The sequence below is a fragment of the Oryctolagus cuniculus genome, chromosome 20 (genome assembly GCF_051225735.1).
Source record: "Oryctolagus cuniculus isolate XC-2025 breed Fujian yellow rabbit chromosome 20, ASM5122573v1, whole genome shotgun sequence".
Lineage (NCBI taxonomy): Eukaryota > Metazoa > Chordata > Mammalia > Lagomorpha > Leporidae > Oryctolagus > Oryctolagus cuniculus.
The window spans coordinates 42,583,980-42,608,487 of NC_142886.1; the positions used below are offsets into that span (position 1 = coordinate 42,583,980).

General features: G+C 61.9%; 1 protein-coding gene across 3 annotated transcripts in view; it reads right to left on the reverse strand.

Moving 5' to 3' along the window:
- Positions 1-24,508, reverse strand: part of ITPK1 (inositol-tetrakisphosphate 1-kinase) — a 142,350-nt gene that overhangs the window by 53,786 nt on the left and 64,056 nt on the right. The window contains exon 1 of one of the 3 annotated variants that reach the window (XM_070065554.2): positions 134-356. The exons of the other annotated variants lie outside the window; for them this stretch is intronic. The gene's annotated coding sequence lies outside the window, so the exon portion shown is untranslated. Of the gene's footprint in view, positions 1-133; positions 357-24,508 lie in introns of those variants that run through there. 3 annotated transcript variants of the gene reach the window in all.

Sequence of the window (24,508 nt, forward strand, 5' to 3'; positions counted from 1 at the left end):
CCGGCACAGGGCTGCCCCTCCCGGGAAACACACAGAGAGGCGCCCCCAGAGCAGGCCCAGCGTCCGTCCTGTACAACTGGTCCCCAAGCTCCACGCAATGCTCAAAACAGATGCAGAGACAGTGCTCACTGACCGTGCCCAGGAGCCCCGCAGCCCAGGGAAGCCAGAGCTCAGAGAGGGCCGGTGGAGCTATTAAAGTTACACAGCCAGATCGGAACTCAGATCTGCCCTTTCCTGCAGGCTGTGGGCTTGGCGATTCAAGGGGAGACTGGCTGCCGGCACATCTCACTGAAGCCGGGGCTCATGGTGAGCGAGGGAGCCCAGGGCCGTCTCCTCCACTCAGCGAGGCTCGCCCTGCCCGGCTGCGGAATGTGTTTTTATTTTTTCAAGAACACGGGGTTGGGAAGATCAGGCCCCAAGGGAGACAGAGCTGCCAGCTGACTGACAGTCAGCATCACCTGACCCCAAGACAGGAGCACCCGCCAACAGCCAGGGCGGCCTGACACCACGCTTCCTGACCCGCCAGATGCCTGCCATAGGCACACGGCCACCATTACCTGCACGGCGCCAGCTCGGCACCTGGCTGACCCCCCACCCGGCCTCAGCTGAGGGCAGAGAAAGCCAGGAGCCCCACCCTGCCTCTGTCCCCACCCCTAAGTGGGGGCTCCCTCCAGGATCCGAGCGTGCCCACGGGGGGAGTGGAGACATCAGGATAACAGCTACAGAGGAGCCTTCCAAGCGAGCACTGCGCTTGGAGCTTACGTGCACTTTTGCTTTGTTTTCCATTTTACTTTCCACCAATACGAGAAGTGATTTTTACAAACGAGGAAGCAGAACATGGAGACTCTTGAAACCTGCTCAGGGCCTCCAGGGGAAGACGCACCGGGGCAGGGATGCACCTGGGATCGAAGGCTGAGCCCGCCACGCAGGGCCCCTCCCGGTCTCTGCCTCCTGCCTGCGCCGGCCCCCAGGAGGCTGCCGTCCACAGCCACAGCCCAGCCACCCGGCGGTCTCGTCCTCAGGCCGATGCAGGCCAACTGCAGGCAGGAGCAAAGACGGGAGAGGTGGGGAGCGAAGAGACCCGAGGCCTGGGTTGTATTTCTGGAAGCAGTCCTAGCCTCTCTCCAGGCCTGCAGCTCCAGTTACGTTTTCGGTCCCCTGTCCTCGCAGGCAACACTGCCACGCTTATTTGCCCTGGGATAGTGGTCTCTTAGACCCGGTCGTGCCCTGTAACAATCCTTCCAGTTAAGCCTAAGGAATGTGCCAGCTCATTTTGCCGACGTCTTAACTCCTCTTTTCACTGTCTGCCAGCAAAGAAGTTACGGGATTTCCCCTATTTAGGAGAAAAAAAAAAGTCCCTTGACCTCAGGATAAGAAAACACTGAAGAATCTCTTGCCCTCTCCATGGTGACAACCAGCCTGTGCAGAGCAAAACCACCCAACGGCAGCCGGCCCCCTCCTCCAGGGCACCTCCAAGCATCTGCACAGCCCTGGCGCGCGCCCATCCCCACGCGAGCCCAGGTGCCGGGGTGACCCTCCCACCTCCATGGACCACCACACCCAGAGCCCTGGAAGGAAAAACCGCCACCGTGCAAGGCAGGGGAAAGTGGCCGGAGGCCAGGCAGCAAGGCTCCCTGCTGAGCCACCAGCTGGCCCATCATGCCCCAGGCCTCGGTTTCCCTTGCGATAAAAAGAGGAGACCGTAGCAGCCTTGCTGGCTCTGCTGGCGGATTCCACAGCGCCCCCCACCTGACCCCTCCCCCCAGAAAACGCAGACTTTGAGGGGAGGGGGAGCCGGTGGGAGGCGATGACACCCTCTGTAGATAGCAACTCTCTTCTGTGGGAACCCGTGGCTCCGCCGAGACAGGTAACACAAACAGGACCAGACCAGGTACACATGGAGAGAGCTGGGCCATGGGAGTCATGCCAGGCAGGCACCCGGGGCCTGGCAGAACTGCCCTGGCCACTGTCACGCGTACGCCATGAACCTGCTGGCCGCCTGCAGTGCCGGAGCGCACAGGTCGGCCCAGAAGGAGCCACGGGGTCCCTGTGGGGTCGGGGAAGGTGGTGGGCAGCGGGGATGCCCCAGCATCCTCGGCTGGCAGCAGCCCCCGGCCTGAGACCTGACGACCATGGGCTGTGTGGAAGATAAGCTCTGCGCGGCCCTGGCCGCTGCACCGAAGGTAAACAGTGGAGTCCTGGCAGCCAGCCACCTGCTTTGTGTATTTTCCAGGCATTTTCTGCCAGTAAAAAACCCGCACACAAGAACAGCAACTCGGACAGGCCGGGCCTGGGCGTGCAGCACCCACATCTCTGCCGGCGGCCAGCAGCCCCAGTGCTGCCCTGGCGGGGGGGGTCCCTGATGACGCTCAGAGGGGCTTCAGCCTCTCCCTGCTGCCTGGAGAGGAGGAGATGCCTCCTGGGGGAGGGGCCCTGAGACCGCGGATGCCTCAGGGGAGGGGAGCCTGCCAGGGAAGGGATGCCACGGAGCCACGGTCTCCCGGAGCGGCTGTAATGGAGGGGACTCCCTCCGTCACTTGGCTGTCATTCTGTTGCTCTGACCCCACCCTGCCCCCACTCCCAGAGCCTCCCCATTCTCTTGCGTGGTCCCTCTCGTGGTGGGGACTGGGGCCATCTCCCCGACAGGGTGGCCTGCTGCGGCCGGGGGAGGTCGTGGTGCTCACGATCCAACTCCCACCATCCAGTGCGGTGCTCAGAGCAAACAAGGGGCCAGTGTTTGCTGGTGACTAAGACGGCGAGGCTCACATGGGCCGGGGGCAGGGCTGGCAGGAGACCGGCCCAAGAGTCACCTCTGACTTGCAGAATGGTCAACTGAGGATGCCCAGCCCTGACATGGGGCCCACATCCCCCAGCACCCAGAGTGAGGGTTGGCAAGGAAAACAGGCCTGGAAGCCCACCCGGGCTCAGCTGCTCCTGGGCAGGGGCAGGTCACTCCACCGTGCTGGACCTGTTTCCCCTTTCATAAAGTAAGGGTACTATGACTTCTTCTCCATGCCTCGCGGGTGCCTGGGCCCAGAGCAGCCCTCGTCCTTACCACCCCACAAGGGGCACCTGTGACTCCCTGGGACTGGTTATGAAGCCGGTTCTCTACCCCGCTGTCTCCAAGGCCCAGGGCTGCTCATCCTCTCGGGCCTTGGGGTGCCTCGGTCTTCCTAGGATCGTGGAGGCCTGGGCTCTCTGAAGAGGCAGACAGGCTCAAAAGCTGTGGCTGCGGCCAGAGCGGGAGTGAGACAGGTGTAAGGGCAGGCACTGCCGCTCGGAACGCAAAAGCATCCTGGTGGCCCCAGCGCCGGGCCACGGCTCCTGCCTGCTCTGCACCAGGCACCGTGGTCGAAGAATGTGCTGTGGTCCCACAGCTCGGCGCTCAGCCCTCGGCGGACGCTAGCCTGCGCCTGCGCTCTGCACACGCGGCCCCGACCGTGTCACTGGCAGCCCCGCACAGGCCAGTGTGTGAACGGCACAGAGCCTGGGTCCTATCAGACTCTGCCAAAGTGTCTGCTGCGGCACGAAAATGCACTGTCACTCTTGATGACGAAAACCAGCCCTCGCCAAGTTCCTGCCGGGGCCACGTCCTACGCTGACAGCCGGCCAGGGGTTCGGAAACGTGCCCAAGGTCACAGAGTTATGGCTGCATGGCACTCAAGGCCCCTTCCTGCCAATGCCAGACGGTTAACCTCTACGCTAGAAGGCAGCCTGGGGGCCTGGGGCTTGTCTTCCGCACCCTTCCCCCACCCCCCAGACGCAGTCTGTCCTCAGTGGCGTTTTCAGCTGTGACTTCAAAGGGAAGCTTCAGATCAACCAAGGACGCACCCGAAACGGCCCGGGGGAACGACGAGGGGGCTCAGGGCTGGCTGATCCCTGGGCGCTCCCACAGTCTGGGGCACACAGGCAGACTTCAAGCGGGCGCGTGGCCTCAGAGGACTCGGGCCCGGTGTGCTTTTTTTTTTTTTTTTTTTTTTGACAGGCAGAGTGGACAGTGAGAGAGAGAGAGACAGAGAGAAAGGTCTTCCTTTGCCGTTGGTTCACCCTCCAATGGCTGCTGTGGCCAGCACACTGCAGCCGGCGCACCGCGCTGATCCGAAGGCAGGAGCCAGGTGCTTCTCCTGGTCTCCCATGGGGTGCAGGACCCAAGCACTTGGGCCATCCTCCACTGCACTCCCTGGCCACAGCAGAGAGCTGGCCTGGAAGAGCGGCAACCAGGACAGAATCTGGCGCCCCGACCGGGACTAGAACCCGGTGTGTCGGTGCTGCAGGCGGAAGATTAGCCTAGTGAGCCCCAGCGCCGGCCCGGTGGTGTGCTTTTTCAATGGGCATGTGTCCCGAGGGGCACCCCGTGTCCTTCCGCGGGGGTCAGGAGCTGGAGGTCACTTGGGGCTGCCACCAAGGCCAGCAGGTTGAGCCAAGGACCTCGCCCCAGGCCAGGGAAGGAATTATTGCAAATGCTCCCTGAGCCAATTCCTCAATTTCTCGGTAACTGGTTTCCAGCCGCTGGGGCAATGGAAGAAACAGCAAACTGGTCAGAGCAGGACAGTGACCAACCTCTCACCCCAAAAAGGGGAGGGCGGAGACCGCTGAGAGTCTGAGGACCCCAGCGCTGCGCCCCCCACCCCCGGTTCTCAGGGACTAAGGAAACCCTGGCCTGTGCCCAGCAACGGCGAAGCAGGTTCAAGAGCAGATTATGAGGATAAACACGCCCACGCCCTTTGACCCAGAAAGTCCACTCCTGGGCGGCTGGCCAAGGAAATGATTTCCAGGATGAAAGCCAAAGCTGACTTGGGGACAGTCACAGACACAGGACACCTGTGCAGGGACAGGTGCCGCTCCCGGGCCAGGGCCACACACACCACGGGGGATGAGCATTCAAGAGGGAAGAGGTCCTCGTGGAGACAGCAGGTGAGCCTGCACTGCTCCACGTGGGACGTCGGCCGTGGGAGGCATGACAGTGGCAGCACTGGGGGACAGCAGCCCCTTCCAGGACACAGGGCAGCACTCATTCCTGATCCCCCCCTCACTGGAACTGGGTGTGGTCACGTGACTGGTGCTGGCCAATGATCTAAAGGACAAGGTGGCCCATGTGACTTCCCAGGCTGCGCATTAATTACAGGAGGGTCTCCGGAGTGTGCTTCCCTCTGGCACTGGCCCAAGACAGAGGCTGCTCAGCCTGGACTACGATGAACACAGCCCCAGCTGACCGCCAGACACATGCGGCAAGAGCGAGAAACAACGCCCGGTTTGAAGCTTCTGAGACTGGGGGCACCGTCTTGCCTATCCTCACCGGTGAAACAGGTGGTTCCCCCACCCCTGCCCCAGGTCTTTCTGTGACATTTGTTGAAATGAAGGAAGCGCGGAAGGGAAGGGGTATACGGAGAAAAAGCAACTAAAGCAACAAGTGCAAGGCTGAGGCTGGGCCCAGCTGGATTCTCTCTGAGCGACTGTTGTATATCCAGATGACACCAGAGGGACAGGGATTTATCCCATAAGGGCAAAGCCCTGGTCCAGTCCCTTAGGGTCAGAAGGCAGGAACCTTGGACAGAGCCCATGGTGGGCTGGGGCCGCCGCTGCTCTCCAGCATCCCAGAGAGGCCCCCTGCAGTGCCCCCACCCCTGTCTGCAGTGGTGCCTCTGGGCCGGAGTCTGAGCCGCCGGGAACTAACCCGGGCTTGGCTGCTGGGCGTGTCCACTCCTGTCCTGGGGAAGGCACACGTCACAGGCTGACAAAAACAACAAAAGGAGCAGAAGTGGGGGCTGAGGGGTTGGGAGCGGCGTGCAGGGGAGGCAGGGGCCACATGGCCAAGTCTGCCCGTGCTCCACGTGGGTGTGTCGGGGGGCGGGGAAGCGAGGGTCTGGTCCGTGTGTTAATCTCCTGTCTCTGGCAATTAGCACTCCCTTCCCCGGGGTGGACCAGCTCTCTCCTTCCAGAGCCACCCCAAGCATGGAGGTGGCTCCTCCCCGGACAGAGGGGTGCTGAGGGGTCAGAGGGCAGAGGCTGAATCTCCAGCTGTGCAGCCCTGGGGCGGGTCCTCACCCGCAGAGCAAGGGCACAGAAACACCTTCCTACAGTCACCACGTGTCGAGGGGCGACTTCCCCCTCACCTGAGGCTGCACCTTCTCCGGATTCCGTCTTCCCTGCCTCCTCTGGCTGCCCCTGGCACAACCCAACCCCTTTCCCCAGGACCGCTGGGACCCCCCACCACCACGAAGCGCTGGCGTGAGCAAGCGGCACACGTGATTTCTCCTGATCCCCTTGGTGGTGGGAGCCGGGGGGGAGCGCAGCTCTGACCATTTTACAGACAGGATAATGGAGATCCCGGGGGCTGAAGACAACGGGGTTGAGGTCGCCTAACCCCAGGTGGGGGCGACCTCCCGGGGGCTCCAGCACACTGTTCTGAAGACTTCTGCTTGCTTTGGGAAGGGGTGGGGCCTGGCACACAGCTGCCCACTCTTCCTGGGGGCAGGGCCTGATGTCCTCTAAGATCTGGTCCGAGGGGGTGGTTCCCGCCCACCTGTCAGAGCCACAGGCAGGACAGCACCTCGGGCACACAGTCCCCAAGCAGTCCCGCCTCCGGCTCCAGGCTCCAGGCTCCAGGCTCCAGACGGGGGGTGGGGGTGGGGGGGTGTGGATGCTGCAATCCTGGCTGGCAAGACTGAAGCTTTCAACCAGGCTGTGTCCTAAAAATGCCGCCACTGGGGGCGCCGCTGAGTGCCTGGCTCCTGGCTCCCTCCATCCTACCTGCTGCCCACGCAGAGCCTGGGGGGAAGGGCTTAGCACCCGGCACCCCTGCCCAGCAAGCAGGGAGGGACAGGTCTACAGGGCCGGGGCCCCAGCGCGTGGGAACAGGGCCCGGGGCACGTATCCCACCTGGCTGGCTTTCTTTCCTCCCGCGCTGCCTCTACCTTGGGGCTCTTTCCTGTGATTCAAACGTATCAATATTTTCATTTATTGCTTCTTCGCTCCCAAGATTATTTTTAAAACCATCCCATGGTCTTTCCAAGTCTTTTACATGAATAATTTTTATAACTACGTTATTTGATCCATCTGGAATTTCACTTTGGGTAGAAGACATGAAGGCTGTGTCTAAGGACATTCTCTGCACGTGGATATGCAATCATCTCAGTATCATTTTTAAGTTATTTATTCATTTGAAAGCAAAGTGACACAGAGGGAGGGAGGGACAGACAGAGACCTTCCATCCACCAGCTTACTCCTCAATGACTGTGAAAGCTGAGGCTGGACCAGCCTGAAGCCAGGAGCCAGGAACTCAATCCAGGTCTCCCACGTGGGTGGCAGAACTCCAGTCCCTGAGCCCTCACCCACTGCTTCCCAGGCACATGAGTAGGAAGCTGGATTAGAAGTGAAGTAGCTGGGACACAAACCGGCGTCTCACATGGGATGCAAGTGTCTTAAGAGGCGGCTTAACCTGCTATGCCACAGCACCCACCCCTAGGAAGGAAGCCATTTGTTTAATATACCAGATTGACTAAAGTCCCAGAGACCGATAACACACTGTGTCGGCTCTCCCACAATGGCTGGGGGGCCTCGGCCTGGAATCATGTCACCAACACCCAGCAGGTCTGTAAATGCACCCCCTACCACCAGCCCCGGTCCAGGAATCTCAGGTCTAGAAATAGACCCTGCAGGTGAGCTCACCTAACCATGAGTCTGGCACTGCCGCGCTGCTTGCAACACTTATCCATCAGGGAGGGACCGGCTGACCCATGCCTGGTGACCCACAGGGTGAAGCACAGGCATCTCCGCCTAAGGGCGCGGGAGCACACACGGGGAGGTCTCCAGGATGCCATTGCCACCGAGCGCACGGAGCTGAGACGCAGCACCACGCTGAGGCGGCAGAGGTGGGGGCTTCCTGGCAGCCCACGAGCATGGTGAGGGCCCCTGCCTCCGGCGTTGGCCTAGCATGGGTGTGATGTGGATCAGACACCAAACACTGACCTCCCCAAACCCAAGACAGTGGACGAGGAAGGAGCAACGGGACAAGCCATCAGGCCCCAACAGACTGGATCCCACTCACGACGTCCCATCCCAAAGCTGAGTACAGGTGCCATGACCAGGCATGCGTGTGCACCTGAGCTCCTGGCCCGCTGAGGTCAACCATCACCGCCCCCTCCAGACACCCGCTGGCCCCTCTCCCTGGACCTGCTCTCGCCTCCTCCCTCACACTTCAGCCAGGACTCACGGCCCCGGACCCCAGCTCCCCACCCAGAGAGTGAACCAGAAGTCGGTGCCCACTGCACGCTGCACTCCCCAGCTGACAGCCAAGCAGCCTCACACCACCGACATGCTCGCTCGGCCACTGTGGCCACTGAGGCGGCAAGGGAGCAGCGCCCAAGCCCCAGGGCGGGAACTGGGGGGAGGGTGTTTATGCTCAGCAGAGCCACCCGCAGGACACACAGAAACAGAAGGAGGGGACGTGGGCCCCCCAGTGACAGCAACCCCGTCTTTCTGCCCTTTCAGCGTCACCGATCACACACGGAGGCCGGCCTCCACCAGCTCTCCTTCTCTCAAAGCCGCAGTGAGTGATGGACGGGGCGGCGGCGGCGGCAGTCCGCCTTGTAAGGCTGGGCTTTTGCTCATTAGTCCATTCAGTCATCTGCTCATTCATGGTAAGCGAGTGGCCCTGTGTGCGGTGCTGAGAGCAGGGAGGGCACAGAGAGAGACGTCCCAGGCCCAGTTCTCCGTTCGGGGGAGACGGACACAAAGCGCGTGAGTGACGGCGCCGATGTGGGAGGGGCAGAGTGCGTGCTGGGAAGGGCCAGGGTGCACCTGCCCCGGTGAACTGCACCCCACAAAGCGATAGGCGGATGCCCTGATGTGTGGTGTCTCAGAGCACACCCTGACTCTGAAGTAGGGTCACCGCAGATATAATCAGCCAAGATGACACCCTGTGGGAGGGAGGGGCAGTGAATAAGGGGGGACCCGAGGCAGACTCCCACCCAAGGAGCATGTGTGAGGATGGGGGCGTGGGGCTGGGTGCCACACCCTCCCACTGGCCAACACCAGGGGCACCGCAAAACCCCACACCGGGAGCGAGCCCAGAAGCACCATCCCTGCCCACACATGCAGCTCGGATCCTGCCTAGAGCGGGAGATGACAGAGCTCTGTTGTTGGGCCATCAGAAGGAGCCCGGAGTGATGGGAAAGAGGAAAAGGGGGTGCATCTGTGGTCTCAGCACCAGCACAGAGGCCAGGGGACAGGCTGCGCAGGGCAGGATGGGAGGCTGGGGTTCCCGGAGGAAGCTCTGAGCAGGTGAGACAGATGCGCTCAGCTCCCGCTGAAGACATTCCTAGCAGGTCCATGAGCTCCAGGTTGGGCGCCCTGCCTAGCACACCCTGCAGACACCTCCCGGAAGGCCACTGCCACTTTTTTTTTTTTTTTTTTTTTAGCTTTATTTGTTTGAAACAGTTAGGGAGAGAGAGGGAGAGACATGGAGATCTTCCATCCACTTGCTCACTCTCCAGATGGTTGCAATGAACAGGGATGGGCCAAGCTGAGGTTTGGCTTCTTCTTGGTCTCCCACATGGGTACAGGGACCCAAGCACTTGGGCCATCCTCCACTGCTCTCCCAGGTGCATTAGCAGGAGGCTGGATTGGAAGTGGAGCAGCAGGGATACAAACCAGCACCCATACAGGATGGTGGCTTACCACACTACACCACAACACTGGCCCCAGCCACAGTTGCTTTTACTTAACACCCATCGAACAGGGTGTTAGGGTGAGAACTTCAGAAACCACAGTGCTTTAAAGAAAGCAGTGGGCCGTGGTCAGGGGCCTGGTACTGACTCAGTGTGTGGCCTGGCACCAGGGGTCTGGGCTTTGAATGGGGGTCCCAGACCTTGCTGAGGCTCCCAGGCCTGGCTGAGAGCTGGCAGTATGAGAACAGCTGCCCACCCCCAGGCAAGAACCCAATTTCACATCCCAAAGCTTCTCCCTCCCCCAGCCAGACTCCCAGCCCGGGGATGTTTTCTTGCTAACGACGGAAAACAGCTCAACTTTTCCTTCATCTCCATGCTGCTCCCAGAACAGCAGCCCGAGCCACAAGGGGCTGAGAGTCCTCCCAAAGCCTAAAGCGCTCTGTGCACATCCCGTAACAACGGAGAGCAAAGCTCTGGAGTCAAACTTCCACAAAGCCTGCAGAGATGGATTTTTTTTTCAGCCCTGAAGCAAGTATTGCTCTTTTTATGTTCGTTTCTTTCTGAGCCAAAGACAGCATTCCTTGGGGCAGTTTCCAAACTGGTATTTGATAGAAAATTAATGAAGGAATATTTTCACACAAACATCACATGGAAAAGAGGCATTGGGCAGCGCTCGGTCTCGTGCAAGAATGCCGAGGTATTTCCGTCCAGCTGCACGGAGGCCTGGTGGCAGCACCTCCCGGACACTTGGACAGGCTCCTGTGAAGTCGGAGAATTCCAGGGAATCAAAGGAGCGCACAGAAACCCAGTGCCTTGACCAGACCACCACGGGAGGCCCCGCCCCCGGGGGCTGGCACACGCCACGCTCGAAGGGGCAGCTTGTCCTCCTGGACAACTTCTGCGCGGCAGGACGACATGTGTCGACCCAGCTCCCATGGGGGCCTGGAGTGCCTCAGGGACGCGTGGCCACACGGCCACGTTCTGAGCTCAGAGCAGAGTGACAGGTGGCAGCAGAGACCGTGGGCCCTGCCCCTCTCCCTGGGGACTGGACCTGGGGTCTCAGGCAAAGAGTCTGATGGGGGCTTCACGGCCTGGGCTGCAGCTGTGAGCCACTGCAAAGCCTTCATGGAAACACGCGGAGGGGAATCTGCCGACGCCCTGCGGGGCAGCATGGAGGTGCGGGCAGGGGATGTCCCCAGGTCTACAAGGAAACCAGCACCCTCAATGCTGCTGTGCCCCAGTTCTCTCAGGGACCTCGGTGGTGTGTCCCGTGTACCTACTGCAACCCTACAGCGCGAGTAGGGCCCCCACGTCCTCTCAACTGGACAGGGCTGAGGGAGGCTTCCTGGAGCGGGTGAGGCCACTTGACCTGCACACCGGGGCTTCCCTGCTGAGAAATGGGGGCACAGCGGTGCTGCACCGGCCTCAGGGCTGCCCCCGGCGCGCTGCCTGTGCCTCCTCTGAGCCTCAGCACCTCCAGCCCCCCTGAAGCGTCCCGAGCCCCTCTGGGCTCAGCCTGGGCATCAGCACCAGGGACGTCAGAACCAGGGCCAGGGGCTAGTGCTGCGGCGCAGTGGGTTAAGCCCTGACCTGAAGTGCCAGCATCCCATATGGGTGCCGGTTCAAGACCCGGCTGCTCCACTTCCCATCCAGCTCTCTGCTGTGGCCTGGGAAAGCAGTAGAAGATGGACCAAGTCCTTGGGCCCCTGAACCCATGTGGGAGACCCGGAAGAAGCTCCTGGCTCCTGGCTTCAGATCCACGCAGCTTCGGCCATTGTGGCCAATTGGGGAGTGAACCATCTGATGGAAGACCTCTCTCTCTCTCTCTGCCTCTCCTTCTCTCTCTGTGTAACTCTTTCAAATAAATAAATAAATCTTAAAAAAAAAAAAAAAAAAAAAAAGAACCAGGGCCAGGACCAGAAGGGGAACAGCAGGGACCAGCGGGGCCACGGGGCCGGAGGGGTGGTGGAGCTTCCCCCGGGAGGCAGCAACACCAGACCCTGCTGAGGGAGGTGGCCCAGGTCCGACAGGAGGTGTGAGGAGCAGGGAGTGGTCTGCGGGAACAGGGGCTACAGAGAGACCCCCAAGCTCCAGGCTCCCAGGACCTGCAGTGCAGAACGGCTGGTGGGGCAGGAGTGGGTGGGGGTGGGCGGAAGGCAAGGGCCGAGCTGAGGGGGCTGGCTGGCAGCTCTCCTCCGACCTGAGGGGTGGAGACACGGCGGTTTCTGGTGCCCCGAGGAAAGCAGTCTGAGGCTCTCCCAGTGGGTGCCCCGGTTCCTGACCCGACCCCTCCTGCACCTGTGCTTCTGTCTCCAGCACCTGCAGCGACCAGGGCTTCCCATGGCAACCCCTCCCTCTGCCTGGGAGGGGGACTCTGGAAAACCCACACCAAGCACAGGCAAAGGGTCAGGTTCAGTGTGTCGCAACAAGGGCATGCCCACATGTCTCGACTCCGCTCACTTCCGTGTATGCTCTGCTGGGGCCCTGATGCCTGGGCTGGGATGACCCTGGGGGGAGGGGGAGGTGGGCAGAGCCTGGCCCAGTGGCCCAGGTACCCCTGGGACCTCCCATATCCTGCTCCGGGCAGGCCCCGGCGAATGCCTGTGGCTGGCTGAGTGGACAACTAACGACCCAGCAAGAAGGGTCAGGCCAGAAGCTGAGACGGGAGCTGCAGCAGCAAACTCGGCAGGGGCGGGGTGGATGCGTCCTGTGGGCAACAAGAGACGGCTTGTGTGGCTCCAGCGCATGGAGGCGGTGGGCAGTGCCCATGCCCAGGGTCCCGTGCCCTGTGTGCCTTCACCCCTGGGTCCAGGTTCCCTGTACCCTGATGTACGCCTGGGACTGGGCAGCACCTAGCAGCCTTCCCCTCCCCCCTTCCACAAGGGCAGCATTAATGGGCCAGGCCTCTGGGTACCGCGGCCTACAAGCTGGTCCCATGCATCTCTCTGAGCACTCCCTCTCCTCCGCTGGGCTACACTGTCCCCTTGGAAACAAACAGACTCACGTGGGCTCTCATGACTCTGACCCCCAGGACCCTGGTCACATCACAGGCGGTCACTTGACACACACACACACACAGCACTCACCACCTGCCTAGGGCAGGACCAGAGCAAAGGGGAGAGGCCTTGGTGGCAGACACGGAGGCCAACAGGATGGTGAGGCAAAATAAAATCGGGGCTCGGATCAGAGTGCCTGGGGAGCAGCCCGAGAATGAAGAGTGGGATCGCCCTGGTTTATCTCAGAAAGAGCCAGGAGAGCCAGCGCTCGGCATCTGGGAGCCAGCAGGCCAGGGAGGGGCAGCAACCCGAGGCCCTGGTTCCGGAGCAGCTGAGCCCTGGAAACAAAAGGAGGAGGAGGAGAAATGCAAGGCCTCTCGTGCCACGCGGAGGGCTGTGGGACGTGAACCCAGAGTCCCGCAGCCGTGGTCTCTCTCCCCCTCGCCACGACCTCGGGAATCAACCTGTGCCAGGGTCCCAAGCAGACCCGCAGCCACAGACGATCCCCGCTGCGCTGTTACAGGCACAGCCGCGCACGCGGGCGTCGTGGGCTCCTACAGGAAACACCACGGCTGCAACACCACCACCAAAGACGACGGCTGTGTTGCCCCCAAGCTGCGCTGTGCTCACTGGGAATGAATGACTTCCCTCCTCTGTGGGAGCCGATTCCGGCTGCAGTCAACGGAGCGGTCTGCAGAGGCTCAGGCAGAGGGAACGGCGGGCGTACTTGTGGACTCCGCCAGCTGAAAACCGGAAACACCGTGAGCGCTCTGGGGCCCGTGCAGCCCGTGGAGACCGGAGTGAGGGACTTTCAAGAGCAAGGGCAGACGCACTGCGTAGTGGGAGCAGTCAGAAACAGCAGAACTGGCATCTGAGGGGGGTCTCAATGTCACATCACCCGTGGGGAGAAAAGACTGGCAGCGAACGCCACGCATTCTGACGGCCGGCCAAACGGCTGAGCGGGGCCACGTGGCCATTCTCGTTCAGACTTCCGGGTGTCTTGTGAAGGAGCCACTGTTTGTGCAATAAGGCACACGGGTAAGCACAGAAAATCAGACAGGGGCTCTTCCAGGGTGACCCAGAAGAACACGGCGAGCACACAGGGGCTCGTGGAGGGGGAGGGGCAGGGGAGCTGAGCCTCGGGGACAGCGGCCCACCTGCCCCAGCTGACGCGAGTGAGTGCGCCGGGGAGCCCCCAGATCTGCAGCACAGAGCAGTGTGCTACAGAGTCTGCACTGAGAAGCCCGAGGGAGGGGCAGGTCAACAGATGGCTGAAGAGCAGCGTTGCCTGGGAGACGGGGGGGGGGAGGGGACTCCTCCCCGGAGAGCAGCAGTCCGGCAGGCACCGCCGACACTGCCCAGAACAGCATCCGTTGCACTGCGCAGTGCCCAGCAGCGCTGGGGCATCCGTGTAGTCCTCCTCAGTATCGGGGGCAGCAGAGCACAGGCTGCCTGGGGGCCACACAGGTGTGGGGCCCAGGGCTGCAGGCAGTGGCCTGGACACTGCAGGCGAGGCTGGTAGGGAGGTGTACGTGGTGCCCAGTGGTCAACTCTTCCCAGCTGGACTCCAGGACAGGGACGACGACAGGTTGGAGGTTCTCACTGAGGAGGATGAAACAGGTGGGAGGGCTGGACGCCAAGCCCAAGGCCACCCTGTCCACGAAGGAGCCATGGCGGCAGTTGGGGAGTCGGTGAAATCTGCCTCCCACCTATCTCGAGAGCCCATGACCAGCAACCACGAGAGGCGTGGGGAGGGGATGACGCCAACTATATGCATGCTGTCCCCGTCCTGCCGGAAGCAGCCCGCTCCTTGGTGCAACCAGCCCTGGCCCAGGTCTCCGGGGTGCAGGAACTCAAATGCCAAAGGGCACGTGGTCAAGGCCACAGTGGACAGCCTCCCTGTAGCCAACGTCTCACACAGATTAACATAAAGCCAGAGACATGGAGAAGACCCGTGGGAGTGTGACGGGCTCCTCCATGCTCTTCCTTTTAACAGATCCAACACGTAGTGACAGGTGACTTTCCGCAGCACGCTGGCTAGGCACACATCCCATCCAGCCTCCGGACGCTTGCTCTGCTGGCTGATGGCACCCGCCCCGCCCTCCCCTGCCCCCCACCAGCTCTCCGCAGCCCCCACCCCCTCACGACTCACGGGGCTCCGCGTCCCTGGAGGCTCTCCCCCAGGAACAGTGCCCCTATTCTCTGTAGTCTGGGATCCTTACCAACAACCCACTGCCTTCTCTCCCACTCTTCTCAATCCTGGAGGGGGCAGGGGAGGCCGAGAGCTGGGAAAGGCTGGGAAGAACCTTCCAGGGAAGAGGGGGAGGGGCTGAGACCCCTCAGGGCCCTCAAAGCACAAGAGACCTCACCGCCCCAGGCCACAGCGCCCGGGGAAAGCCGCAGCGCACAGCCTGGGAGGCCTGGGCGATTCCGCCCACCCCACCTCTCAGCAACGCTCATCCTCTCTCGGGCAGTGACCGCACTGGCCAGGGCTCTGTTCCTGGAGGAAGCCGCAGGGCCAGGCAGCTGGACATGGGCAGCCCTGGACGGCTGCTCCCCTGCTGCAGTGGCGGCCCCTGCTCTGGCCAGGCCAGGCTCACCCCTGGGGACTGCACAGAAAGCCCCTGAGTCAGAGCTACCCTCCTGCCAAGCCGGCGACCCCAGGGCAAAGCCATCCCCAAAGATCTCATCTGGTCTCCAGGGCAGTGCTGACGACAGGAAAAGAGAGGCCGGTGCGCCTTAACCCCGGCGATCCCGTCTCCTCTCGCCTCGTGTCGCACGGTGGGTGTGTGCGTGCGAGCCTGTGCCTGCTTTCTTTCAAAGAGCTGGCCAAGGGTTGAGCTCACACCGACTTCTCATGAAGATTCTACGTGCGGAGAATTATTAAAGGCATTTCAGGAAAAGGGAAGTCAGGCCTCACGGTGGGGATGAAACGGCCACCAGCGGCAGGATGTGCCCTGGGGCCTGAACTGACAGCCCTGTACATGCTCACATCTGCCCCTACCTGCGTAATCAGACTCCACCTCACGGCGGGCGCCCCAGGCCGAGCCCAGGAGTCAGGCACACCCAGCCGGAGAGCACGGGGCTAAGATTCAAGCCGGTTTCCAGACAAGGGGTGATGTCCCCTGTGCCCCCACCTGCTCTGATGTGGTGCAGCTGCCCCTGCACAGCCGGGGGACAGCAGGTGAGGATGGGGCACGCGGCAAAGGTGCCCGTCATGGCTATGAGTGAGAGACAGAGCTGACTTCCCTGAGCGATGGTGGAATTTCTCGTTACTTGTTCATCTCCAGCCCCTTGAACTTGACTTCAGAGATGACCCACAATATTCTGTCACACACGCCTCTGATGCTTAAATGAGTGCTTTCCCCAAAACTGGGGTGACGCCACACAAACAACTGGGGTGACGCCACACAAACGGATCTGGACCCACCTCCTAATTAATGCTGCAAGGAAGGTGGCCCTGGGACGCAAAGGCCACCAAAGCATCATCAATACTGAATACCAACTTCCCTAGCAGCTAACACGTGGCTGCTGCTTCTTTTTCTCTTAAATTAGACTCTTGATTGTTTCTTTTTAAAAAGGCTTATTTATTTGAAAGGCAGAGAGAGAGATTGGTCTTCCATCTCGCGGTTCACTCCCTAATCAGCTGCAGTAACAGCCAGGGTTGGGCCAGGCTGGAGTCTGAACCCCTTTCAGATCTCTCACATGGATGTCAGGCGCCCAGGCACTTGGGCCATGGTTCGCTGCCTTCTCGGGTGTATCAGCAGAGAGCTGGACTGGAAGCAGAGTAGCCAGCTCTCGGACCAGCACTCCTATGGAGGCTGGGGTCGCAGGTGGCCGCTTAACCCACTGCGGCACAACGCCAGGCACCACGGCTGCTGCTCGTGTGTGTTTATAAACAACACTGGGGGAGGAAGAACTGACACCCTACACTGCCTTCTGAGGGGGCTTATCTCTAAAACTGGAAAACTGCCCCGCTGAAAACAAAGAGGGGGCTTCCACCAACTCCCTAAAACGTGCGTTTGGAGGAAAACAGCATTTCCTGGGCTTAGCACAAAATAAGATACTCTTGCAACTGCTGCTAAAACCTCGAACCCGTTCTTGCTCAATTCTCTGACCTGAGCCCCACCAGAAGACACGCCCCCAGGTTCTGCAGGGGCTTCCCGGAAGGCTGTCCTTGCCGAGGCATCCTCACCGGGGCTCAAAGCCCCACCAGTGTCTTCTCCTTTTCTCCAGAATGAAGCCCGCCCCTGCCGGCTCCCTCTCCCCTTCCTACAGCCCTGACCCTACCTCCTTGCCTCACGGAGGCTGCGCTGTGTCTGCCTTCTCAGCAGCTCAACCCGAGGCCCCTCCCCATGCTGGGCCTGCTGGAGCCCCTGCCTCACAGGCCTGCCGCACTCATGATCAGCCCCACCCACCCAGGCCCATGGGCTGGGGAGAGGGGAGGTGCCCCCTCCTCCTGGCCGCCTCCTCACAGCATGGGGCCCTCGACCAACACCTGTCCTGCTCAGTGTCGGTACACTGCGGTGGAAGCCAGGACAGGAAGGAACAGCTGGCCCCTCCATGTCTCCTCTGGGTCGACCCTCCGTCCCCATACTCCCCTCAAGTGTCCTGCACCAGATGCACCCCAAGAGCACACACCACCCCCGCTCTCCTCCCACCTTACCCTCAGGGCACCTTGTTCCTCAGGGTTAACCAGCTTTAAGGTTAAAACTGCTCAAGCTCTCCACACTGCTCAGACCGCAGCACCTGGTGCTCAGCGGGGCTGTGAGCATGAACAGGTGCGAGCCTAGGTCCCAGCTCTGCGTCCATGAAGCAAGGTTTGTCTTCTGCATGAACGTGGCCTTGGGCCCAGGGTCCTTCCCCCGGGTCTGAGGTACAGGGACAGGGCAGGACTGGCCGGGCCGGGCCGGGGGGACAGGCAGGGCTTTGCCCACCAGGCCACACTCTACCCGGCCCGCTACCACCACCAGCAGAGGAAGGTCCCGCCCGGGAACCCCACATGTGCAGGGCGCTCCTAATGCCAGCCAACTCCTGCCTGCTGCTCCTCCTCCTCCTCACGCACCTGCCACACTCCCAGCCTTCCCTGAGCAGGCAGTGGGCCATCGTGTCCACCCTGCTCCCTGCCCCCCTCTCTCCTTGTGACTGCCCCCGGGGTGGGGCTGCACCAGGCTGTGGGGAACGGTCACGCTTGGGAGGCAGGAGAATGAGATGCGAGGTCCCGGAACCAGCACCTCCAAGTTCCTCAGTGCCCTGACACCCTGTCTCGCCCCCCACCCCCCACCCCCGTCAGCAGGAAGTGCCACGCCCCCCCACCAGGCGTGGGGGGGAAGGGAGGGGCTTAATGAGCTAGGGGTCCAGAAGGCACTGAGCTCCCCCCAGAGGCTCCGAGTCGCACTCCCGGCCCTGGTCAGCACAGAGCCTCGGTGAGTGTGGCACACTCGGCTTCGCCGTGGGCCACACGCCGGACAGCCAGGGCGGCTCATGTTCCACAGCTGAGGAACGAGGTGCAGAGGGGCTCCCTGGCCAGGCCACGGCTGTGCGGGCAAGGTGGGACTTGAATCAAGTAGGCCAGCCTGCTCAGCTGTCCACAAGTGAATGCCTGAAGGAATGAACCCCCTACACAACTGGATTCCAGGGTCTCCATCAGTCATTTTGTTCAACCTCATCCAGGCCCTCCTCCCTCCAGACCTTTTGTGCTACCAAGTCCCCTTTCAATCTCCCTCCTCCAGGAAGTCTTCCTTGACGCTCCCCTGCCCTGGGCGTGTGTTGACGCTGGGTCCCAGTGACCACGGGTTCTGGCAAGAGCACCAGCAGGCCTTGCTCAAAGGCTGCTGTGGGCTGGGAGAACCACGCTCAGGAACTAGAGACCGAGGAAGGCCGTGAAAGTGGGCCCTACAGCAGGCAGGTGAGGACCACCCCCGGCCCCACCCCGCCCCTGCCACTGAGCCACACAGCCACACTCCCCGTCCTGCTGCCCAAACACCCAGCGTGGGCAGGTCTGCCCAGCAGCTGCCCGGGCCTGTGCCCACAGGCTTCCTGGTAGCAAGGTCCAGCCTCTCCTAACTCGTGTGCCCCGGGTGGCTAACACCGCAGACCACCTGTGAACCAACAGTAGCGGCAGCACACCTGCCGTGTGCCGGCGCCAGGCTGGGGCCCCACAGGCTCCGCATCTCACCCGTCCCTCACAACGCCCAATCACAGCGTGCAGACTAAGGCCGCGCACTTCCTTAAGGCAATCCACGTTCCAGAGAGCTAACATCCTGGGTCTCAGTCACAACCCAAGGCTCAGACCCAGGAAGAGTGGACGAGAGACACACAGTTCTCTTCTCTGCTACCCTGCGGTTCTAACGAACACTCACTCGGTGTTCCGCCAGGGGAGCCGGGAAGTAGCTCTCCAGCCACGGAGCTCTCCAGCCACGGAGCTCCAATCCCAAAAGCTGGGGTGGGGGGTGGGGGGCTTCGGAAAATGACTGGCACTCTCTGAGTTCACTGAACTCCCCCCACCCCCACCCCCACCTGCTGGAGGGTTTGCTACGTCCCTGTCCTGAGGCTGCTGCTCAAACCCCCCTACGACACCGGCTGGGAACTGAGACGAGGCCAGCCGGGCTGTCCTGGGCCCTGAAGGATGCACAGCTCAGGCCTGGCCCCTTCTGCGTCGCCTGCCTGGGAAAAAGGGGACAGCGACCTTGGACAAGGAGAAGCTGAAAGCTTCCATCCCGTCCCCACCAGTGACCCGAGGTCCCAGCTACTCCTCAGTCACCACCCACTGCCCAGCGAGGCCTGCACTTGGAGGAACGCCTTAGACACTTCTTGGCATTGGCACAAAATATTGGCGCAGGCTTGGCAAGCTGGGCCGCGAGTGGGTCATGGCACGCACGGCGGAAAGGTAGGGCTCAGAGAGGTGAAGTAAGTTGCCCGGGATCACACAGCTGCGAGGCCAGGACCCACATCCACTGCAGCATCTGCAGAGGGGAGCAGGTTTGTGAGGGCAGCGAAGGCCCCGGGGAGCAGGGGCCAGGCAGGCAGGGCTCCCACACAGCACCCGTGGGTCACTTTACAGGCCCCTTTCCTGAGGGCCGATTCCCAGCGGGAAACTTCATACATCCCTGTCCACGTGCCCCTCCCCCAGCCCAGCCCCACCTGCCCCCAAGGACAAAGCGTGCCAGGCAGGAACACGCTCCCTGCCCTGGGCCAGCCGAGCCCTGGCAGGGAGACGCTGGCTCTGATCTGTGGCTCGGCTGCCATGTAGGCCCCGAAGCCAGGGCTGCTGCAGTCAGGAGCCTGCTACTGGGGCCCAGCGAGATTCCAGACGCCTCACCCAGGCTGGCATCCCTCGGTCCGTCCCACACCGCACCGGACTGCGCCTTCTCTGCCACCTGCCTGATGGCCCTGCATGCACCCGCTTCCGTTCTGGCTTCAGCTCTGTCCCTGAGACGCTAATGCCTCAGAGCCCACCGTCTGTGCACTGCTGGCACCGGAGTCTCAGGCAAATGAGGACCCTTCCTTCTCCCCTTTCCCACAGTCCTCTGGCATCCGGCTTGTGAATGACCAGCCTCTGCCCCGTCTCCGTTCTCCCGAATCAGCCAGGGCTGCAGGCGGATCCCACTTGGGGCAGGGGCCTAGGCCTAAACGGGGAGCACGAACCTCAGATCCACAGAGGGGAAGTGCATCAGGAGCCTGGCTGCAGGGGACAACAGGGAACGGAAGGGACAAAGGATGCAAATGTCCCGCGTGGGCCCCGCTACACGTGAGTCACCAACGTGCGCTCTGACCCAATCCCTTCTGCACAGACAGGGAAGCTGAGCCCAGACTAGGGCCACACCAGTCGGTACTGAGAGGGCCGCGCATAAACATCAACCCAGAGCCTGCTCGGCCGTATCTCTGCTGTGTGACACTGCACAGAGCCTAGCAGAGGGCGCAAGCACTCGGGCTGGACTACTGGGGACCAAGCAAGAACCGCAGGGCTCCCGGATATAAAGAGCACTGGCCACACAGAGGCATGGTGTGGGCGCCTCAGCCGTAACCAGCCTTCACCACTGTTAAGTCTTCGAAGAGACGGGGAGGGGCCCAGGGCACACCGGCTCTGTGGGGAGGGGGAAGAGGGGTACGGGCGTGCTCTGTCTCCGGAGGTCTGGCGGATGGTTGGCCGAAAGCACCAAGGCTGGGTAGGAGGAAACAGCAAGGAAATCCAGTGCTGCCAGGTCCTGCCCCAGGGACCCAGCCAGGGCTCTGAGACCAGGGAGGTGGGAGCGGGGAACTTAAGGCCCCACCTGGGGAAGACCAACACTAGAGAACCAGATCCCTGCCTTCCAGCCCCGGAGGGCAGGTGGCATCCGAGCGGCCAGTGCTGCTAGGCGGCCAGCCAGGAAATGGCAGGGGCCAGGACAGCACAGCCTCCCCTGCCACCCAAGGCTCTGCAGCACAGCGCTGGCACAGGCTCTGTCTAAAACACACCCCAGCCCCCAGAACCGACCAGAGCCCCGGTTTGCACCTAACCAGAGAACCGAACGGGAGCGAAGCTACAGCCTCCAACTCGGACATTTTTACCAACTCCCGAATCCAGCCTCCACCTGGGCACACCCACTCCACCCTGGGCCAGACCCACCGGAAAACCCTTGTTGGAGCTGGTCTCCTCACCCACTCCAAAGCCTTCAGTGGCTCTCTGTGTGCCTGAGTGGGGCGACTGCCAGCTCTCCACCGTGGCAGGACCGGGCCCAGTCAAGCCCTCAGCGCACACAGAGCCCTCCCTGAGCCCACTCCCACCCCGGTCCTGCCGTCCCGGGTGGCCTGGAGCCATCAGCTGTCACCTCCCAGGCCTATTAGAAGCTCAAACTGACTTCCCCTGGCCCGAACGCAGGACCTCAGTCACTCTCCTGCTCCGTGTGGCAGCAGGGCCCTGAGACTCAGAGACATGGCACTAATTCCGGGCCCAGGCCGGTGCCCGGAGCTGCACGGGGTGGCCTGGCTCCGGCTTCCTCTCCCCCACCCCTCCCTGTCCAAAGAGAGGCTGAGCACTAGGGCAGAGCAGGCGGGCACAACCCCTCCAGCTCGCGCTCCACTGGTGCAGTCAGGGAAGCAGTACTTTTCCATTTCTCTGTGGACGGCGCGCTCCGGTGACCTCCCGCCCGGGACACGCTCGCTGCCTCCCACAGCAGCCGGGGTCCCGCCCGTCAATCCTGATGACCAAAACAGCCGCCCCAGGCTGTCCCCACAGCCGCAGCTCTGCTCGGGTGGCCGTGGTGGTAACTGCCCCATGGCATCAGAGTTGCGGCAAACATGCCCTCCCCACTGCCCCCACCTCCTACCTCCCCCCAGCCAGAGAACAGGAGCTGGGGACTGAACTGGGGGGGAGGGGTCAGAGCAAAGGAGCACTCACGTCAGGGTGCTCAGAGACCACTGCTGCCATGGTCCCTGGCCTGCCCCAAGTCAGGACTCAGGGAGACCCCCCCCCACTTACAAGCCACAGGACACCAGGGGGTGGGCCCCGTTCATCTAGGGTGGGGACAGGACTCGGAGCTGGCAACCTGAACATCGCGTCGCCCGGACAAAGCGACGGTGGGTTGAGCGGTGCCCCCAGTTCCTGCGCACGGGACCTTATTTGGAAGCAGGGTCTCTACAGATGTACGCGAGGGAAGGTGATGAGGTCATCGTCGTGGCCCTCATCCAAGACGGCGGGCGTCCTTACGAGGAGGGGAAAAGCTGCACGAGCGCAGAGACGGCCGTGGAGAAGTGAGGTCCCCACAGGAAGGCCTCGGGCCCCCCAGGGGCTTCATGGGGAGCATGGCCTGGCCTGCGCCCTGCCTTCAAACCCCCAGGCTCCAGACCCGGGAGCGCGTTTCGGTTCCGCGAGGACACTTGTGCAGCAGCCCTGGAAACCGGCACACTAGCTGTGCACCCTGAGCCCGACTAGCCCTGGAAACCGGCACACTAGCTGTGCACCCTGAGCCCGACTAGCCCTGGAAACCGGCACACTAGCTGTGCACCCTGAGCCCGACTAGCCCTGGAAACCGGCACACTAGCTGTGCACCCTGAGCCCGACTAGCCAGAGCTACGAGCCCCAGATCACCGCACTGGCGCTCAGGTCACTCTCACTTCCCAAGGGGCTCAGCCCACAGCACAGAGGCTGGCAACCACTTCTGTGCCACCGGCAACAGCCCACCAGACATCACCGCCCAGGGAGCCTGCGAGATGAAGACGGAACCTCATGGCACGAAGTTCAGTCCTTACTGGCTCGAAATCTGCCAGGTCTCTATCCTGACTGCTTTTTTTTTTTTTTTTTTTTTTTTTTTTTTTTTTTTTGACAGGTTGAGAGAGAGAGAGACAGAGAGAAAGGTCTTCCTTTTCTGTTGGTTCACGCCCCCAATGGCTGCTGCGGCTGGTGCGCTGCGCTGATCCGAAGCCAGGAGCCAGGTGCTTCTCCAGGTCTCCCATGCGGGTGCAGGGCCCAGGGTCTCCCGTGCGGGAGGACCTAGGCCATCCTCCACTGCCTTCCTGGGCCACAGCAGAGAGCTAGACTGGAAGAGGAGCAACCGGGACAGAATCCAGCGCCCTGACCAGGACTAGAACCCAGTATGCCGGCGCCACAGGCAGAGGATTAGCCTATTGAGCCGAGGCACCGGCCTATCCTGACCTCTTGAAACGCACAAGCTAATAAACGCGGCTTACTGACACATCCTTACGTGTGTGCACCTGTGTTGCCATCTGCTACTTTCCACCTAGAAGGCCTTCATGACGCGCTTTTAACCTAGCCCATGTCCAGAAGAGCATGGTGGCCGCCCGTCATCCCCTGGGCACCTGCGCTCTGACATCAGCGGTGACAGGCAGAGCTGGCGCCCTCCTCCTGGCGAGCGCACCCAGCCTTCCACGCTTCATTTCAGTGACTGCTGGTCCTGGTCCCCAAGCCGCATTTAGTTTTCTGGTAACAGAAGACAACTTCCACCAGCCCGGGACCATCAGTGACCAAGCGTCTGATTTCAGGCATTCATGAGAAACGGCTTCGATCGCAAGGACAGGAAGCTGGGGGGCAGGCGGGTCTGTGGGTGTCTCAGTGGCTTGACATCAAGGTGCCTTCAAGTTCCTGTTCTGTCATGTTCACCGCGGGAGACCTCTGTCCTCATGCCTGCTGCCTCTTGGTCACAACAGGGCTGCCACAGCTGCAGCTACCCCTGAAGGTTCTGGAAGGCAGGAAAAAGGGGACAGGACCCAACAGCTGTCCCTTGTGAGAGCGATCATCCTTTCCCTGGACACAACAGGGACACCATGAGCAAGGGAGGCTGGAGGGCAGGGGCCTGCCCCAAACACCCACCCCAGCCCGAAGCAAAAGACTGTGGAAGTCGGTGCCTTCTGAGAGCAATGCGATTCAGGAGTCCAGCAGCCCCTTAAAAGCCCTGGACACCACTTCTGGGGCTTCCCAGTGACGCTGGGATACAGTCCACAAGTCCATGGCTCCTGCCAGGGTCTTCACCAGGTGCTGAGGTGAGCAGCCTGCAGAGCCCACAGGTAAGGAAGGGGGAGACCGGGCACCCTCCATGCCGGAGCCTGCCGGAGGCTGGCCAGGGGGTGGGGCGCCCAGAGGCTCTCTAGGAGGGGAGGGGAGGGGAGGGGCTGGGAGGGGCTGGGAGGGGCTGGGAGGGGCTGGGAGGGGCCGGGGTTTGAGGATGAAAGGGGTCAGCCAAGGTGGCTCAGGCACGGGTGTGCAGGGGCCTGGGGACACTGAACGGTTTGGAGCTTGCGGTGTTTGATTTGGCGGTGGCGGGAGACGGGGTTGCCACAGCCCACAGGTTAAGTACGTAAGGGCTTCCTGAAGCTCTCGAGGGCTTAGACTTTAACCTGAAGACGGGC